Consider the following 6,000-nt stretch of genomic DNA (forward strand, 5'->3'; position numbering starts at 1 on the left):
GCACTTTTTATTTTTTATTCTTTTATACTTATAATTTCTTTCATGAGACTAGTTTCTTATTCATTCATAACACCAAGCACTTAAATCATGGTGTTTTCTGTCCCGTTTTGCCAAGACCACCATGATCACGTCTGTTGTCAAGGAGAAGGAGGGATGTAATGAGTTCTCATACTAGGAATGACCACAAAATGTGGGGTGTAACAGTAACTGTGCACTTGAGGACTTCCTATTGGATTTTGACTTGTGTTAGATGATTTGATTGCTATTCAAGGAAGCAAGGCATTATTCTACATTGGATGCTGTGAGGAAGTGAGCCAAATTCTGTCATGGGTAATCATAATAGTTATTATCTAACAAGGCAGAAAGAATGGCGTGATGCTGAAGTTAATTTTTTTTTTTCTTTTTTGCGGTACGCGGGCCTCTCACTGTTGTGGCCTCTCCCGTTGCGGAGCACAGGCTCTGGACGCGCAGGCTCAGCGGCCATGGCTCACGGGCCCAGCTGCTCTGCGGCATGTGGGATCTTCCCGGAACAGGGCACGAACCCGTGTCCCCTGCATCGGCAGGCAGACTCTCAACCACTGTGCCACCAGGGAAGCCCTGAAGTTAATTTTTAAGAAGTACCGATCATTAGTGAGAAGAGGGGAATTTGGGTCATTTAAAATCTTTAGGGAATTCCCTGGCAGTCCAGTGGTTATGACTCCGCACTTTCACTGCAGAGGGCCCCGGTTCAGTCCCTGGTTGGGAAACTAAGATCCTGCAAGCTGCAACTAAGATCCTGTTTTTCTGGTGTGGCCAGAAATAGCAAAAAACAAAACAAAAACTTTAGAATCTGTTCTCTTTTATTATTTATAGAGATACGGTTTTCATTTTGATCCATCATGGTCACAGAGTAGCTTTGTCTGATGATGGATGTGTGTCACATTTTTCTCTTCAACAGGATATATCTAGGTCTTGTGGGGAGTGTGAGGCCAGCTCCCAGTCATCTGAAACAGGTTTTGCCTTTCTTGTCTAAATACTGAAATATTTCCTGCAGTGTACTGGATGATTTTAAAAGAAGTACACACTTAAAATATATATTTGTAATGACAAACTTCTTAGCAAATTAGATTTTCTTTTGTTATTTCCTTTATGAGTCAAGTGAAGCTTACAAATTTTCTGAGAACACAAACCAAGCAAAGGAAAAAGTCAGGATACCTGGTCCAGTGAAACCTTCTTGCTCAGAGACTAATCTCTTGATGCTAATTTTTCAACATCCTCCTATGCCAGGCAGTGTAGACTGACAACATATCCAGTTTAGCAAAAATTTTCCAGGCACTCTAGGCTCTGGATAGGGAAGTATAAAAGAAGTTCTTGAACTTCTGGGTGCTTATATTTTTGTGGGAAAAGAGAGATGGTTAAATAAGAAACCTTTGCTTTTATAAAAGAATATAAGTGTGTGAAAGGAAAGGAAAGGATGACAGGTGAGATGATAGGGAAGGGAGGGTATGTTGTATATCTTTTTTATGGAGGGTAGTGGCCTCAGTGAGTGAGGATGTCACCACTGATCATTTTTCCACCATCTAACATCTTAAAATACTGAGGAACTGCTTGGATGTGGATGTAAACAATACTTCAGTCCTGCATTCTTGGGATTAGCAGGAATGGTTGGTATAGACATGGTTCATCTTCATTTTAGCCATGGTTAAAAGTTTTAGTGCATGTGCTGTTTGATCATGAGTTTGCACATGGGTATCTGGGATGTGAGTTTCCCCTTTGCTTTTGGCTATCAGTTTTCATAGTATTTATGTTTCTGATTAGCATTTGAAGGGAATTGAAATTGCCTTTTGATTTGGCATTATCATTTTGCTGCTATTTAGACCGACGGACACAATTTGTACCCCATGAAACTTTCGAGTTCCTTTGGGTTTGAGTAAAGGTCATCTGCACAGCTGTAGCTCATCATTAGTTTTCCTATGAGTAGAGTGATATCTGTGCAAGTCCAATATGATTTCCTCGTTGAAACACCAAAAATAGCTATGGCTGTTTAGAGGGCAATTATCCAAGGAGTAAATGAGGTAAGCTGCAATCAGAGGTATCATTTTGAGTAATATCTGAATGGAGTGGGAAAAGAGGTATATTTGACGTCCTCAAACTAGGATATTTTCTATGCCTTCTTATAAGAGGAGTAGCTGGGAGGTTTATGCACAAAGCCCTCAAAGCTCATTTTTTTTCTCTTTTCAGGGATCATATCTGTGTTTACATTTTCACATGTTATGGAAGGTAGGGTAAAAGGTGACAGTTTGGTTTCATTAGACGGCGGTGGAAGTTCAAACTTGCTCCCCTTATTTTTCAGTACTAATTTATGCTTTCTTAGCAGTGTTGACATGTGACTTTACAATTATTAGTATCTCATTTGATCTGTCCCCATCATTCCTCCCACATACAAATGAAGAAAGTTAAGCATGGGGTCTTAACTTAATTCATATAGCTGATAACAATGAAATCTCTCAGTTTTGAAAGCATAATGTGTGCCACTCTTCTGGGCAATGCCAAAAATCACAAACTCAGAAGAACACAAAGTTTGTATCAATATGCAGTTTTACAGATAACAGAGTCAAATTTTCCATTAAGACTCAAGGCAATATGCTGGTCAATTTGTATGACATTCTGGAAGAGGCAAAGGTATAGGAAGCTAAAACAGATCAGTGGTTAAGGGTGGGAAGGGTTCAGTACAAACAGGAGAGTTCTTTTGGGGTGACAGTGTCCTCCATCTTGATGGTGGTATAACTATACATTTGTGAAAACTAACAACTACACTTAAGATAGTATATATATTGTTAGGAGGGGGAAATTTCTCCCTCTACCTGTGTTGAGTTCTTGTGGCTAAACTAATAATAAAATTGATAGCAGACAGATTAACATGAGAAGAAAACATTTTAATTCACGCACATGGAAGTCCCATAGAAATGGGACCTAAGAAGTAGCCAAAGCAGGCAGCTTTTATACTTTTTAGACAAAGAAATAATAAACTTATGTGGAATTGACAGGACAAGAAACTTAGGTTTTGGGTGCCCAATTAGTGAAGAATCTAAACAGAGTTTGGGCTTGGGGTAGTGAATTAAAGAAGTAACAGGGTTCATTTCTATAGGCTTCTTCACCAGAATTCTCTATCTTGGGTCATAAGGGTATCCTGCTACCTCCATATGCAAGCAGTAGACCCTTCACGTAAGAGATTTCTTTCCTGCTTTCAGGAAGAGTCAGAGTATCCCTCTTGCGTTATCCATTTCTTTTTTTTAATTAATTAATTTTTTATTTCTGGCTGCGTTGGGTTTTCGTTGCTGTGTGTGGGGGCTGGTTGTGCGCAAGCGGGGGCTACTCTTTGTTGTGGTGTGCAGGCTTCTCATTGTGGTGGCTTCTCGTTGCAGAGCACGGGTTCTAGGCCCGCAAGCTTCAGTAGTCGTGGCACGTGAGCTCAGTAGTCGTGGCTTGCGGGCTCTAGAGCGCAGGCTCAGTAGTTGTGGCACGTGGGCTTAGTTGCTCCGTGGCATGCAGGATCTTCCCAGACCAGGGCTCTGAACCCGTGTCCCCGGCACTGGCAGGCAGATTCTTAACCACTGTGCCACCCGGGAGGCCCCTATCCATTTCTTAAGTAACTTTAATTCAAATTAGGACTTCCCTGGTGGTCCAGTGGTTAAGACTCCCTGCTCCCAATTCAGGGGGCACAGCTTCGATCCCTGGCTGGGGAAGATCCGCATGCTGCATGGTGTGGCCAAAAAAAAAAAAATCCAAATTAATCAATATAAAATTGAGGCATATTTTGGCCCCAACAGTGTATACTACTTAATAACTAATAGAAAGCAACAAAAACGCTTTCACATGCTAGGAGAATGTTAAACTCTCCGAAACCATGATTTTTACGTGTTCCACAATTTCTCCTACCCTCTGGGATCCTTCTTCAGAAGAATGGAAGGACTAGGAAAGGAATGGGCCACAACAGGACTTTTCTTGGTACCAAATCTGATTTAGGAAAATCGCTCCAGGGCTACATCTGCTCTCGCTGTCATTCACATAACTGGTGAGAAAGTAATAGAGCTCTCGGAGTCCACCTCTGAGTTGACTCCAGGTTTCTCGGGTCATATCTTGGCAATGCTGTGGCCTGACACAAAGGTGCATGTAACAGACCTCCCCAAGTGGAATATGGCTGGGTGTGTCCTAATCTAATCCTTGGACATCAACATCACGTGTTCCCAGAGCTGGTCTTGAGACCATTTCCAGCTTATATTTCCCATCTCTAGCATACTCTGTGCCTTCTTACCAGTCAACACGTTTAAATGCAACACTGTCTCACTCCGGCAGTTTTCTTTGTTGTAACTCCAGGTGACTGTGAGGTGAAGCAGTGACAAAACCCAGAACCCATGTCATGAGGCTCAGCGCCCTCAGACACAATATTCCCCGTTGTCACATAAACAACAGCGTTGCACCAACAAGCATGGTTCCACAATAGTCTCAAAACAATAATGTCATAAAGGGACACCCTGCCTTGTCCTAAGTCTAGTAATCACTCAGGCAGACCCCACTGTCAGCAAACCACCCTCCCTTTGTTCTCTGGCACATACTACCCCGTGCTTTCGGCAGCGTATGCACAGACCATGCGCGGCTTCCTCACCTCAGTGTCTGCCTCCACAGAGAGTTGGCCCTCTGCTGCTGAGGCTGGTGTCTACCCTTTCCTGGTGCAGGAAAATCTCTGCAGAACTCCTGACCCGTGGCCTGTGGGAAATGGTGATCTCAGCCAGACCCTCCGCCGCTGGGGCCCCTTTGCTTCCCAGAACTCTAGAATGCAACGCGACACTGTCTCCAAATAAGATGCGCGAAACGCCCGGGATCCCTGAAGTGCACAGGCGCAGGAGGTGGTGCCTCCTCCTTAATCGGAGGACAAGCTCCAGGTTTCTCAAGAGGCAGAAATGGGCGGAGCCATGTCTCCACCTGCTCTTGCAACAGCTTTCAGTGCTTTCCAGGGTCCCAGAAAGTGCTCTCTGTGTGGCTGGGAAAACTGGGGTCCGAGGTCTGGAGGCCGCCTCTCTCCCCATCAATGGAAGTTCAAGTAGGGGACAGTGATCAAGGGCTCGGTGTGGACGGCCTGTGAGGCGGACCGGAGCGACCTCAGTGGGCAGGTGAGACCTGGGGGGTGATGGATACCGTACGGAGGAGACCTCTCAGAGGACATGGAGGCCGAGTGAGAACACAGAAACCTTTGTCGCCCTCACTGAGCTTCCAATGGGAAAATAAAGTGAGGAACGGTCACATTGTGACCGGTGCTTTTCTGGAAGTGATTATAGAAGCGTGGGTGCCCTACTAGTAGGTGGTGTGATGAACAAAGCCAAAGAAATATCCCTGTGTGCTTAAAAGCTGACATTCTAATAGAGAAGAAAGAAGATATCTAAGTAAAATTATAGCATATCTGATTGTGATTAGTCCTAAACAGAGAAAGAAAACTGGGGAGGAGTGCAGAGGGCTTGAGATCCATGTGTCTATGGGAGCATCTGTGTGTCTGAGCCATTGACTCTGAGGATTTTGGGTCTGTGTCTGCGTGTGTCCTCCTGTATGTGCCATGACAACATCCGTATGATTTTGTGTGTCTGCCTGAAGAGTTATGTGTATATATCCTATGAAATCTGGAATGCTTTTATTTCATATTCTTGCCTAATTTCCCTGGTAGCACTTCCCGTACAATGTTAAATAGAACTGGTTAGAGCAGACATCTTTGTCTTGCTTCTGATCTTACGGAGAAGGTGTTCAGGCTCACTGTGAAGTATGTTGTTACCTCTGAGCTTTTTAATGATGCCTTTTTTCAGGTCGAGGAAATTCTCTTCTAGTCATAGTTTATTGCATTTTCCTCGTCAAGGGGTACTGAACTTTGTCAATAGCTTTTTGCATCTAATGAGATGATCATTTAGATTTTGACGTTTATTCTATTAATAGTTTATTAATTTTAGTAAATTTTAGGATTATTCTAGTTCTGTG

This window comes from Lagenorhynchus albirostris, chromosome 3 (genome assembly GCF_949774975.1).
Source record: "Lagenorhynchus albirostris chromosome 3, mLagAlb1.1, whole genome shotgun sequence".
NCBI classification, from domain to species: Eukaryota; Metazoa; Chordata; class Mammalia; order Artiodactyla; family Delphinidae; genus Lagenorhynchus; species Lagenorhynchus albirostris.